At 41.7% G+C, this 15,458-nt stretch overlaps 1 protein-coding gene across 1 annotated transcript in view; it reads right to left on the bottom strand.

Annotated features, from left to right (window-relative positions):
• Positions 1 to 15,458, bottom strand: part of c1h8orf34 (chromosome 1 C8orf34 homolog) — a 295,839-nt gene that overhangs the window by 89,086 nt on the left and 191,295 nt on the right. The window lies entirely within an intron of this gene.

The raw sequence follows: 15,458 nt of genomic DNA, 5'->3' as shown, positions 1-15,458 counted from the left end.
GGGAGGGAGCAAAGGGGGAATAAGACGAGAGAACAAAACAAAACAGAGAATAAAAGACAGTCAATCATATTTGAGGCTCTGCCTTGTCAATATCTCCATTGGTGATGACAGTCTGCTCAGAGCTGAAGGAGTAACCACGCACGTCACTGCAAATAAAGCCTGTACTGCAGTCTGTGTGTGTGTGTGTGTGTGTGTGTGTGTGTGTGTGTGTGTGTGTGTGTGTGTGTGTGTGTGTGTGTGTGCACGCAACGCCCAGAGAAAAGCCCTTCCTCAACACCGAGGATGACGCTACATGATAAATGCAAAAAAAAGTCCAAGTGTGCATTAAGAAAGGAACAAACAGGGAAAGCTGGGAAGACAAATGGGTGCCAAGAGAGTGCTGGAGAACCTGAAAGTTAATTTTTCTTTTCTTTTTTTTTCCTGATCTCAGAGCAAACGCACATCATGCTGCTCCCCTAAGAAGTCCACATGTATCTGACATGCCGGTATTGCTCACAGGACAGGTACATGTGAAAATGTGCTTGTGTACACAAACACCGGCTTTAACAGGTGCAAAGGTAATGATGTGAATTCTTTTATATCTTTCCATTTCAAAATTTTAAATCTGCTCCCCACCCCCTCTAAAATATCTGCTTCATTTTCAAACAGCTGTTCTCCACTACAAAACGCTCTCCACGTGGAACAGCTGAAAGTTTAATGTCTGGCTCTGAGCTCAGGCAGACTTATCAGTTATCAAACCTTGATAATTAATTTTTTACCAACAAGGCCATGTGCACACTTCTTTAATAGAAACAGTTACAGCATGAGAGGGAAAAGAAAACAAAAACCATGCCAACAGGAAGATTTATGCAAGGACAACACCGAAGCAGAACACTATGAAGTAAATGTTTTCTGCTGCTAAGCAGAGAGTTATAGTGGCTCATTAAATATAACCAGGGATCAAAAGAGGAGAAGCTGGATCAGACAGACCGGTTTGGTTTTAAATACATAAAACATATTCCAGTACTTTTTTTTTTTTTTTACTGCTTTTTCGGGGGGAAATGAACACTGAATGAGTTTTGGGAAACTGAACTGATCAAACTTTTCAAAATATATGGATGTTGACAATTGATGAACAACATTCAAATTTTGTATTTTGGATTAATAACATTATTAAGGGCCCCTTCATACATAACACGAAAGACGCAGAAACCGGAAGAAAATCCATGAACCAAACACGAAATGGGGAACCACGAAACATTCCATCTGCTGTAATGAGGGACGCACGGTCACACAGGCATGCACGACGCACAGGTGTGCACGACACACTGGCCACGGTTTCATACATGCGCACGAGCGTGCACGAAACCGAATACAGTGTGAGCAGCTGTAACCCGTTGCACCACATCACACCTCTGTTATGGGAAAAAAAAAATGCTGCAATGTGTTCTGCCACATCGCGCCTCTGCTGTGGAGAAAAAAAAATAAAACCACACTCCATAAAAACACCGCATTTTATTGAAACCCTCTTATGAAGCAGACAATACAAGTATGAACCATCTGTTCCTCTGTATATGACCCATGGTCACAGACGTACAGTCATGAAATGACATGGATGAAGCAGTGCACTCTTATTATGTTCAGCCAGCTATATAAATAACGAATATAATCACTGGACACTGATAGATTAGATATTGGTGAATAAATAGTAAAAATCAATGGATTGATATAAAAAAAATAAACAAATGGGGACCCAGTACAGAACCCTGCAGTTAAATAAGAAAATTAAATACCACTCATGGGATTCGAACCTGCAACTTACAAAAGCTCTGATTAACAGACAGAGACTTTACCACTGCGCGACATTCGCTGTCTTATAACATGAAAAGTGAATATGAAATGCTTAAAATCAACAAGGAGATAAATGTATGTTTTCAAAAGAGAGAAATTACATGATGTATGGACATGTGTGTCGGGCCCGCCCGCAGCCTGCCGAGGTACACTGTGTGCAGCCGCTGCAGCCCGGTGCAAAGGCAAAAGATGTATTATGTATTTCCACATGAGGACAGCAGGCAGAGACACGCGCTTCACGGAGGAAAGTTGGAAGTTCATGTCTTTCAAAACACGGTACATGTTCCCCAGCTGAGACATCCAGGAGCAGAGACCTCAACAGCAGCTGCTGCCACGCCCCCCTGTCCATTCAGCGCCCAGACCAATGTGTCACTCTGTTTCTGTTATGTGGTCATTCCTTTTAGTTTTCTGTTATGTAACTGCATATGTAGGTGTTGTCTTAATTATTTATATACCTGTCCTGGCGGTGGTCTCAGCTGTCACTGTGCTGCAATCAGCTGACAGGTGGCTCGCCGTGCTGTGTGCACTCAGACATGGCCGTCCGGTGTTCTGTCGAGATGTGCAGTTTTGTTGAGTTGTTTTATACGCCTCATCGCATAAATCTACAGTTCCGCATCCCGACAATATTGTGCTGTAAATACAGTGTGCACAAATTTGCAAATTGCAAGTATCCAGCTAGCGGTGTTGGATGTTCATGTGTGTCACCTGGAATTTGGGTGACACCTACCGCGAGAGGGATTGAATGGGCTCTCACAGTCTTTCAGCCACTGGTGTGCGCGAAAAATTGTAGCGACAGGTGTACGAGGCATTGGAGGCAGCTCTGATTTTTCAGGAATAGCATGCAATTCCTCCTTCATGCACAAATCGACTTCAATTGTGGTATGTGTGAAAGGGCCCTAAAGATATGTATGAGGTACACGGTTTCATAAACATTTGGTGTGTTAGTTTGTAAGAAACTCAAGAAGATGTAGAAAAATGCCCCATTTGATGACATTTAGAAATGTGTTAAAAAGTTTTGTATGGTGCACAACCAGTTACATTGTAAACTATTCCAGAGGAAGAATTTTGGACACATTTTATGGACTTGATTTTGGGGCTAAAAAAGAAATCAACAGGGGCCTTAGTGGCCACTAGGTCCCTGAAATTGGCAACAAAGCTTCCTAAATCACATGCACCAAAAAGCCTACTTTACACGTCCCTGTCTGAGCAAGCCCAGACATGTCCCACTGTGCCAATACTGTTATTTCAGGTAATACTCAAATAATGAAGTGCACTGGTAACAATATTTGCACAAGTTGAAAGATTTAACTTATTATGTAACACGTGAATACGAGGTCTGTCAATAAAGTATAGGTCCTTTTTATTTTTTTCAAAAACTATATGGATTTCATTCATATGTTTTTACGTCAGACATGCTTGAACCCTCGTGCGCATGCGTGAGTTTTTCCACACCTGTCGGTGACGTCATTCGCCTGTGAGCACTCCTTGTGGGAGGAGTCGTCCAGCCCCTCGTCGGAATTCCTTTGTCTGAGAAGTTGCTGAGAGACTGGCGCTTTGTTTGATCAAAATTTTTTCTAAACCTGTGAGACACATCGAAGTGGACACGGTTCGAAAAATTAAGATGGTTGTCAGTGAAAATTTTAACGGCTGATGAGAGATTTTGAGGTGATACTGTCACTTTAAGGACTTCCCACGGTGCGAGACGTTGCGCAGCGCTCTCAGGCACCGTCGTCAGCCTGTTTCAAGCTGAAAACCTCCACATTTCAGGCTGTATTGATCCAGGACGTCGTGAGAGAACAGAGAAGTTTCAGAAGAAGTCGGTTTCAGCATTTTATCCAGATATTCCACTGTTAAAGGAGATTTTTTTTAATGAAAGACGTGCGGGCGGATTGCAGCGTCGGCTCGCAGCCGCCGCGATGCTCCGCCACAGGAAAAACACCTCTGTTGGAAGCCTTAAGGACAAGTTGGAACATGTCCAGCTGTTAAACAATTTCTCATATACTCACTCCACTGAAAGCCATCAAAAGCCGCCTGGATTTTACAAATGGTTATCAACACGGAGGTGTTTTTCCTGTGCCGCCGCACCGCGCCGGCTGCGTCCCGACGCGCGGACCCGTCCGCACATCTTTCATTAAAAAAATCTCCTTTAACAGTGGAATATCCGGATAAAATGCTGAAACCGACTTCTTCTGAAACTTCTCTGTTCTCTCACGACGTCCTGGATCAATAGAGCCTGAAATGTGGAGGTTTTCAGCTTGAAACAGGCTGACGACGGCGCCTGAGAGAGCTGCACAACGTCTCGCACCGTGGGAAGTCCTTAAAGCGACAGTATCACCTCAAAATCTCTCATCAGCCATTAAAATTTTCACTGAAAACCATCTTAATTTTTCGAACCGTGTCCACTTCGATGTGTCTCACAGGTTTAGAAAAAATTTTGATCAAACAAAGCGCCAGTCTCTCAGCAACTTCTCAGACAAAGGAATTCCGACGAGGGGCTGGACGACTCCTCCCACAAAGAGTGCTCACAGGCGAATGACGTCACCGACAGGTGTGGAAAAACTCACGCATGCGCACGAGGGTTCAAGCATGTCTGACATAAAAACATATGAATGAAATCCATATAGTTTTTGAAAAAAATAAAAAGGACCTATACTTTATTGACAGCCCTCATAGATCTTCGTCATTTGATTGCTAGATTCTACTTCATGTGACATTTATTATTTGTCCCATTGCATGGCTGTTGGCCAGCAGGGTAGCTTAGTGGTTTAGTTAGCACTGTGGAGTTTGCATGTTCTCCCCGTGTTTGCATGTGTTCCCTCAAGGTGCTCTTGTTTCCTCCCACATCCAAAGACATGCAGGTTAGGTGGATTGGCAAGTTTAAATTTTCCGTAGGTGTGGGTGCAGGTGTGAATGTCTTTGTTTGTCCATATGTGGCCCTTTGACAGACTGGCATCCTATTCAGGGTGTAGCCTGCCTCCCACTCTATGACTGCCGAGATAGGCTCTAGCCCTTGTGATCTGATCTTGAATAAGCGGTTGAAGATGAGTGTGTGTGTACATGGGAGAAAAATACATGAATAGTGCTAAGAATCCATGCAAGCGACATCAGCCATGAAATTGGACAAATAATGAATGCCATGTGGCATAGAATCCACCAATCAAATTACAAGGATCTTTTCAGGTGTCATACAAAAAAGAATTCTGGAAAATTATTATATTAAATGTTTGGCAACCTGGCCAAAAAAATAATGTGCCAGCTATATTGAGTTTGGTTCCACTTTGACATTACACGTACTGAGGTCCCTGCAAATGTGTCCATATGCTGATGACACCACCCAGTTCTCTAACTTGCAGCTGTCCTAACTGTGTTTGATATAGAAGGTTGACCTTAGCATCAACTGGTCTAAAACTGAACTAATGCATACTGGAGATGGCCAGATCCTCCGTCCTATTTCAACAACACCACTGTAAAATGTGTTCACTTTCCGATACCTTGGCTCAACAATCTCTAAATGTGCAATCTAAAACCAGAGATTGATCAGTGAGGAACACTGACATCAGCAGTCATACAGTTTCTTTGCACCCTGTGGAGACATCAGCAAATCTCTCAAAGGGTCAAACCTTGCCTTTACAATGCCTCAGTGATTCAAGCCCTGGCGACAAATAACACCAGCCAGGATCGACACTTTGATAGCAGAGCCTTCGGAAGGACTGCAGACATCCAGTGTTACCACAGAACCACCAATGACAAGCACAGAGCACAGACCCAACAGCAATCTGCCTCCTGACTTGCAGCAGCAGGCGCTTATTAGAATCCACAATTTCAAAACTGAACATGGTGTAGATTTTACAGAGTTAGAGGTGGATATTTTGTGGACCCACTGACTCACTCACTGATTCCATTATTGCTATGCATGCTCTGCTAATCAGCGTGAATATTCCCAACATATAAAACCATGCTGCATTACATCAGCATATGTTTAAACATTTCATCATGGCCAGGTGGTCAAAAACATAAATTTCTCTTCGTTTTTAGGAAAACATATTCAACTGGAACAAATGGTTATTAAGCGTAAATGTTTTCAAATTAGCAACAAAGTGTTCCATCAGAGCCCACTTAAACTTGCATCTTTAAAACAATTTAACACCAAAATTAAGCCAGCGTGACCAATGCTTCTTGAGATACGTCCACAGAAGCGTGCATAGATTCAATTCATTTATACAGCACCAAATCACAACAAACGTTGCCCCAAGGAGCCACAAATGAGCAAACCAAAGCCATCCCACAAGCAGGCACACGAGCAGTGGCTAAGAAAAACGCCCTCAGGCATTTATTTATTTATTTATTTTATTACCGGACAAAACCTCAAGCAGACCGGACTCAGTGGGTTGACCAGTTGCTTTGGCCATAGTAACAAAATAAAACAAAACAACACGGCAGTTGACTCAATTGCCGATCATACTTATGTCAGAGCAATTGCTGAAATTAGGACACTCGCCAGTACCAACTCCAATCTAAATGTTGCTCCAACACCCCCCAAAGTGCCCCACATTCCACAGACACTTTTGGGGATGGTCAAATGAAGACCACACACATCTTGTGTCAAGGGTCACATGCATAAAAGATGCAGGGTGCTCCTCTGAACAGATGAAGTATAGGGCACTTTATGCTATTTTCAGGGGGAGGGAAGGGTTACACACATTGTACAGTGATACAGAATGCATATCTGAATGTACTGGGTTTGTCCTCTTGATGACCTTGAGCATTCTGTTGTTTCCTGATGTTGGGCTGAAGGTTCACAGATGTAATTGTGTTGCATTTGTCTTGGCAGTGACATTTACATCTCGGGGTCCTCAGCCTTTGAGACATTGGAAGGTCTTATAGAATAATGAGGTTGCTGGACAGAGGCTTTTGGTGATGCAGGTATCTTTGCAGGAGAACAAAGGTCCAAGACTTTAGGGTCCTGTGCTAATGGTCTTAGTGTATGGTTGACAGACTTGGACGCTAACCAATGAGCTACAACCCCAATTCCAATGAAGTTGGGATGTTGTGTAAAATGTAAATAAAAACAGAATACAATGATTTGCAAATCATCTTCAACCTCTGTTCAATTGAATACACCACAAAGACAAGATATTTAATGTTCAAACTGATAAACTTTATTGTTTTTGTGCAAATATTTGCTCATTTTCAAATAGATGCCTGCAACACATTTCAAAAAAGCTGGGACAGTGGTATGTTTACCACTGTGTTACATCACCTTTCCAATAGCATGGCTTCGTTGCGGGTACTAGACTGGCCTGCCTGCAGTCCAGACCTGTCACCCATTGAAAATGTGTGGCGCATTATGAAGCGCAAAATACGACAACGGAGACCCCAGAGTGTTGAACAACTGAAGTCGTACATCAAGCAAGAATGGAAAAGAATTCCACCTACAAAGCTTCAACAATTAGTGTCCTCAGTTCCCAAACACTTAGAGTGTTGTTAGAAGGAAAGGTGATGTAACAAATGCACAAACTTGATTATATGCAGAGATTTCAACCATAGAACTATTAACTGGGAGATAATGCATGCACACACAGAAGACCAAGCATTTATGGAACTGACACAGGAATGTTTTCTAGTACAGCATGTGAACAAACCAACTAGAGGAGGGAACATTGTGGATCTAGTACTTTCAACTAACGAGGCATTAGTAGATTGCACTGATGTAACAGAACCATTCGGTACTAGTGATCACAACATAGTTACATTTGACATTAACTGTGAAACTGAAGAACAGGACTGGAAGAAAGTGAGCTACGATTGCCATCATTGTAACTATGAAGAAATGAAGTTATTATTTGAAAGCACAAATTAGGACAACATATCTGATGGCAGATCCTTGAATGAAATGTGGGAAATATTAAAAGGAGAAATTGATAAGGCAAAAGAGAAATTTGTACCCATAACTACAAGAAAGAAACAATTCAATAAGCCACTGTGGTGGAATAAAGAAATAAACAAACACAGGAAGAACAAGGTTAGGTGGTGGAGAAAGTGGAAAATCTCAGGAGACTACAACGACTACAGGAAATACAAAGAAGCACTAAACATAAGCACCAACACAATTAGAAATGCAAAGAAACATCTGGAATTAAGAATCGCAAGGAATATTAAAAAAAAAAGACCCAAAATTGTACTACAAACATATGAAAAAAGGAATGAAGGTGAAAGACAAAATTAGACCACTCAAAAGGGATGATGGTGAGGTAATAATAGACGATGGGAAGCAGCAGAACTTCTTAATGAGTATTTTGCAACTGTGTTCACTGTAGAGCAGGGGTGGCCAAGTTCGATCCTCGAGAGCCACCTTCCTGACACTCTTAGTTGTCTCCCTGCTCCAACACACCTGAATCCAATGAAAGGCTCATTAAAAGTCTGCTAACGAGTCTTTCCACTGAGGCCGTAAGCAGTGCTACAGTAAATGAATTCAAAGGCCACACTGAAACTATCCTTAGGAAGTATGGGGGGGGGCTCTATACGAGTCAGTGAGGACTCACTGCCCCAGTAACCAGAGCCACTGGGGGACAGACATGACTCCGGTGGATCAAGGTGAATCAAACACTGGTAAACATACCACTGTCCCAGCTTTTTTGAAATGTGTTGCAAGCATCCATTTCAAAATGAGCAAATATTTGCACAAAAACAGTTTATCAGTTTGAACATTAAATATCTTGTCTTTGTGGTGTATTCAATTGAATACAGGTTGAAGAGGATTTGCAAATCATTGTATTGTTTTTATTTACATTTTACACAACGGCCCAACTTCATTGGAATTGGGGTTGTAAATTGACAACTGGATGTCTTTTGTACTTGCTTTCTTTGACAGATTATGGGTACCACAGGAATGATTTTGTATCAAACAAGCAGTTATTTCAGAAAGAAGATAAGAACTATTACTTGCATTGTGACAGAGCGTCTGCTTCGAAATTTTGGCCACGTGGTGCATTTCACTGTGCATGATCCAACACATAGGTGTTGGAGTGTTGAGGACCCCATTGACTTGGGGAGACCAAGGGGATGCCCAAGTTTCACCTGGCTGTGGCAGATGGATGACTGCTTTTGAGAGGTGGGGGTGGGCATCTTGTCTGCCTTCCAGGACTCAAGGCGGTGGCTGTGGTGATGTGCGACACCAGTGCATGCTGCCAAACTTGACTTGTGTTACCAGACAAAACAACAACCACACAATTGTCAGTGATCATATAACCTCCTTGGCCAAGGTAATAGTTCAGAACATTAGATCAGTACCATAGTAACATTTATCCCATTCTTCTCATCACACCAAAAGAATTTAGGAGCTTTGCCAATGATGAGGGTCACTTTCAGGACATAAATTCACAACTCTGTGTGCTACTGTTCCTGCTGTTGGACAGACTGTGTGCCGGTGTGTCAACATCCCATGAAACTCACACTGATACTTTTCACTTTAAGATCACTTTACCTAGCCCCTGGTTGGAGGGAGAAAATGGCCCTCACACCTTGAAAGAAGAGAAAGCGTGACTAATCGTCTGGATTAGAAGAGATGACACTTGCTCATAAGAATTTTGTGCCTCTGTACATCAGGGCGGCACCGAGCCACAATCTCCACCTCCTGCTCGTTTCCTCTCCTTTGGATGTCATCGTGATCAAACATATACACACAACTGCTTCAAACTACACCAAAGAGACTGTGACATACAACTCAGATTCGGCAAAATAAAACAGATTCTTGTAGTTGTTTTTCAAAAACCATTAATTAAAAACAGATTACACACAGTCCTTTTAGTCAAAATAGATGTATGTATAATCAGGTTTTCCTTCACATCACTCACTTCATGCCTTGTCTGTCTGAGGGGGAGGTTTGTTTTAGCATGCGGAGGAGAAAAGATACATTCCAGTAATACCCTTAAGCGGCGTAATATTAAATGTCCCATTCATCATGGCAAGCATCAGGCTGGGTGGGGACACAAAGAGCCACCAGCAATTTTTGGCAATTTGGCGGCCGTGGGAACTGCTCAAGTTTGAGCCTCTCTTCTTTGTCCATTCCCTGGAACCATTTTCCCTTTCTGGTGACTGACTAATGTGGCATGTCAGATTTTCTTTGGGTCCTAGCCTAAGATACAAATCAGTACTGGGAAACAATCAATTGTGAGGCTGTGGCTTTTGCAGTAATGACAAAAGAATAACAACAACCGGCAACGACCCTGAAAAGAGACCATGACCTCAGCTGCTTCCCACCTTCCTATTCTGTCCTATCTCCTTCCTACTCCAGACATAAATGACTAAAAACTAACTAAAAGTTTATCTCAAACACTTGAGGGAACATCCAGCGCAGGAAATGTACTTGTTCTCGGTTTGTGTATAAAAGACTGGAGATGTCGAAAGATTTAGGAGATCACAGCATTTCTAAGTTGTTGCTGAGTACAGCTTCTCCAAATAGGATCCTTTTTGGCCAAAAGACAGAACACTTCTCAACAAGCACAGCTGCAAATACAACCAGGAGAGAAAAGTATCCTGTTTTGGAGATATCAACCGAACAGTGGTAAAACCACATTCTACAAGGCTTAACTCTTCATTATGCACAAGAATATATGTAACCTCGATAATTAAGTTATGTTACTTAAGTTCTAATTTTTTAACGCTACTGTACATAGGATTTTTTTTGGGGGGGGGGGGGGGTATTTTTTAAAAAATGGTGCAGTACATCCATCCATAGCATTCATAACCATCTGTTCATTAGTGTACCTGAAAAACTAATTGATGTGTCTTCATGAGGCCTTCATACCACCATGTTTCACCACCACGTTGATATGGTATCCCAAAAGGGACATCCTTAATCTGCCTGGTGCATTTTTGCAGCACAGTCGCAAGGCTAAAGAAATCAAAGATGATGAATCAGTGGTTGCTTCCTTATACACCATCTGGAGAAACATATCTGAGAACTCTCACATTTGTGAAATAGAGGATCATACAGTGTTCACACAGTGGTCATACGGCGATCATACAGTGAGGTCCTCAACACTCAGTCACCTGTGTGCTGGATCATGTACAGAGAAACGGGTCACATGGCTAAAACGTTGAAGCTGTCACTACCTCACAATGCAAGTCATCTAAGTCTCCCTAAGTTCTAGAGCAAGTTTGTCCCTTCATGACAACTGTACGGGCAATGATTTTTTAATTTTATCTTTTATAATAATTCATTAGTTTAACGTATTTTAAGCACAGACTGCATATATATGATTTTAAGCCATAATGTTATTGATACTTAGGTGGTCACTTTGAGTGACAGGTAGTCTAAGCTACTCAGCCACTGCTCTGCTAACATAGACCACTAGCTGTGGCTACTAGCTGTTTTGGAGGACTATGTCTGTTCTTTTTTGAGGGTTTTATTTAATTAATTTAATTTATTTCATTTATATAGCGCCAAATCACAACAAAGTTGCCTCAAGGCGCTTCACACAAGGAAGATCTCACCTTACCAACCCCTGGAGTTTTATCACAAATATACGGAATAACATAGGTTGCTGCTCAGCTAATTGGCTTAGCAGATCATCTGAGAAATATGTGCTCCAGTGTTTCCATCAAGTGAAATTTTCATGTTATTTAAACCTATAGGGCCATCCAAGTTTCAAATTTAGTTTCTACTGAAATCTAAGCATTATGATGTTGGTTAGTTTTAGAAACATCTTGTAAAATTACAGCTCATTTGAATGAAGAGAACATATTTATCTGGGGGGGAATTCATAATGAATGTTTTCTTTTTAAAGGCATTTACAGGAGGGCATGCATCTGTGCATGCATGAGCTTTTGAAAAGACCGGAAGTTACCTTTGACCGCGGGTGATCGGCGTGCATACTGATGTCTGAGATGTCTAGTAAATCACTTCAGAGGCATTTATCTGGTTACAACAACAGCATATTTAGGTTTAGAAGTGTTTATTTCTCGCTTTACAATATATATATGCAAAACATGTCAGATTTACACAGAAATGCTGTGGTTTAGGAGCATTTTCTGCCATGTTAGATTAGCAGCCAGACAGAAGCCAGCCAGTGTCTCACTACTCTGATTGGCTGTCACCGTGTCTTTCCCATAATGCCTTGTTCAAGTCTGGGGAAGCCCCCAGTTAATCTATGATGTCACTGTCAGTGTGTGGATCTCACCCGTTGTTGGTGAAAGTAGTTCAAGGTTGTGTGTTCTTTTGATATTTTACCCTTCAGGGGAACTTTATATTCATTTTTTATAGATGTGAATTTTGATCACATTGGCAATGCCATATTTTGACTCTCCTATATAAAGACTAATAAATAAAACTGCATTGGTGCCAAAGAAAATTCTTTTTATGCCTTAAATCTTAAAAAGTTTAGTGGTCCTATACCTTTAATGTGTTAGTGGTTATAACCCTTTTATTGGCAACTTGATGGCATTCGGTCCAGTTAATACACTGTTACTGAGGAATTAAGATGCTCATGAGTTTTAATACCTACATTCAAGCCACCTGTTATGAAAACCACTGTCCAGTCCCCAAAAATATGCTTTCATGAAACACTCAAACCACAGTTAGACTTTTAGTGGTTAGTTTGGTAACTCTGACAGGGGACATTCGGGACTTATTTGTCCTGCTCAGGTTACTCAGGGTTTTGCCCACACTATGCCTCTTTACCTATTTATGGATTGGCCAGGACACAGGTGATGTGAGCAGTACCAACAAGGCAACACGAAGAGCAGAACTTTTTGTCCATCAAAAACTGCTCTCTTCAGAAAGCCTATGGACAATTTCAACGGAGGGTCTGTCCAGTATATATATACATTTTATGGTTTTTGGGCCTGTGGAGGTTGAGGTGGTCTGCGATTTACACTGTGAGGCAATATGTTTTGGCTAATGTCCATGGTTATGTGACCACCTGGTAAGGTGTCCTTTTGTGAGTCTCTCCTCTTTCATTTGGGATGTGTTGCACAAAACACAGACGGATTCACTAGCTGTGTCTCAAAGCAGCCCAAATATGGACTTATGCGTCATATGTCACAGAAGACTACAACAAGCGGTTTCAAATAAATTATGTGCATAGCTGGAAACTTTCTACATGTACAGATGCAGAACTGTGGGACTCTGAGGATGTTTCACATGATCATGATCAACCAAATTTAAATTGATTAAAAACTGTTTTGCACAATATGGCCACTTTAATATTGATATCTAGATATATCTATATCTATATCTATATATATATATGTTACAACACTGTAATGCTCTGTATGAATGTTTGTCCTGTTAATCTGAGCCCACTGAGAGAGCACATTGTCTCGCTTGCCTCCCTCATAATACCACCATGATATGTTTACAGCGTATCTCCCTTTAGACCAGTTTACCCTCACACCGTGACAGCTTCCCAGGCCCATTTGTAGACACAACAAACATCTCTCCACACTCCCCCGTTTGTCAGGCTCGTCACATTTCCACTCACCTGATACCAAGGCAGCCATGCATGCTCCCTCTGTGTAACAACGAGACACGGCAGATAAATAAGATGCTTCTGCACTGGGGAGAGGGAGTTCGGAGAGAAATGGAAACTATTCAAGCGATGCAATCCCAACAAAAGGCCTGAGCAAATGAGGAATTCCGTGCCGCAATCACTCACAGCAAATTCAGAATGGAGTAGCACCGTGCATGGAGATAACATGTTTGAGTGTTCCTCTCTCCATGTTTCCCTAGAACTTAATGTTGTTTAGATAACGACGGCCTCACCGTGTCTCCGCTGCAGAGATGAACTCATAATTAGAGCATTTGTTTCACAAATAGTTTAATATCAGCGTTGACAGATCTGAGGTGGACCCGTCTAACCCCCCCCCCCCACACACACACACACACACACGTGCATACACATGCTTGGATGAGGCGCGTTCGTGCACACTTCATCAGAAAATCCAGGCTTTTCATCAGGCAACATAAGTTACTGTGCCTCGTCTAAACGAAATGATTGAATTTCCAGTCTTTCATGGGCAGTGGCGACGTCTCGCCACATAACGCCAGGCTCTAATTAATAAGACTGTCAGCCATTGATGCCGTATTCCTCGCCTTGCACCCGCAGAGACGGGCCAACGCAGGGACCCACATGTGTGAGCAATACTCACGCACACACACACAAAAAAAAGTGCGGCACGTGCACACCCTGTGACACTTGAAGGCCTCACACTTTTGCTGCCCTCACACATACAAGCAGCATTTGTGTTTCATTAAAGCTGCGCGCGCCAAAGCCTCCACTCGGCGGTTAGTCGTCACACAGACATCTTTGATGTGAGTGGCGGCAGAGACGCATTTGTTTGGCTTTGTAATAAAAACAACATTCCAACTTACATTTCATAATTACGTCTCGACTTTCAATAGTGCTCCTCCCCACCTCCTTCTGCCCCTCCTTCCCCAGAAATATACCCTCTAAACGCCGATCCCCCACATCAGTGAACGGCGAGCAGTAAAATGCCAACCAAAATCATCTGGACACACTCACGAGCACAGCAACATCACAGCTACAAGTCTTTCACTTTGGTGCAACCCTTCATTCAAGTCGGTTTCTAACCACACATATTGCAGAGATGGTGATGGCGGCGGAGACTCTGCAGAGCTGTGTGTGTTCATGCATCATCAGTGATTATAGTTGGATAAAGGTTGCCATTAACAGTCTTGTCTTTAAATTTCAAAATGAATGAAAGGCATCAGAGGGCTGATGCATATCCTGCGCAGTCTGCACACTACAATATAAATGTACAAGTAAATATACTTGTTTGTTATGGTGTTTTATGGTGTTTTTGACTATGTATAACTTCATCATACGACTTCTGCACAAGTTAATTATGAGGTCCTTTATACCAAGCAATCACAAATATTTTGCTGCTCAACATATGCTTTAGATCATACATTAAGGTTTCTTGGTTGTTAAAATTCACAAAAAAATGACTTTTTTGAACCATATTTTTTTTTCCTTTGGCGAAACTACTCCAATATCTAATCTTTCAATATCTATCCAAGTAGTATCCCCACCACGTTTGAAAGAAATCCATCCAGCCCATTTTGACTTATCTTATCCACACACAGACACATACACAGCACGGAAAACAATACCCTTCAAGTCACCAGTGCACAAGATAATGAAAAACGTGTCTCTAAAAATGACCAGGCTTGAAGAAAGTTTCAGAAAGCCATCTGACATTGTATGCAACTATCATTAAAGGTGTATTCCTGCGTTTTCCCAAACACCTAGTTGTGATGTTTTGGATTGCAACCATCCCAAAACCCTGTATGTCATCTTCAGAAATGAATCAGGTCAGATTACACAAGAAAATCTACTTGCTGATGTTGTCTGAAATGCTTATGCACACCACCGGGTGTCTTGCCCTCGATAAAAGAGTTGCCAAGTACACTGATAACATGCAACTTTGTTTTGTTGTGTTATTTATTTATTTATTTATTTTTTTACATTGATTAAAAAATAAGGAGGTGCAGGTTTTGGCTTTTAGACTTGTAAAAGATATGGATTCAGTTTAATGTGTTCTTAATGAGGCCATAACAGCCTATGATCATGTTGTACATACTTCTTTTTGAACAGAATGAAACA

The sequence above is a fragment of the Thalassophryne amazonica genome, chromosome 1 (genome assembly GCF_902500255.1).
Source record: "Thalassophryne amazonica chromosome 1, fThaAma1.1, whole genome shotgun sequence".
Taxonomy (NCBI): Eukaryota; Metazoa; Chordata; class Actinopteri; order Batrachoidiformes; family Batrachoididae; genus Thalassophryne; species Thalassophryne amazonica.
This window is presented reverse-complemented; position numbering and strand designations above follow the sequence as displayed.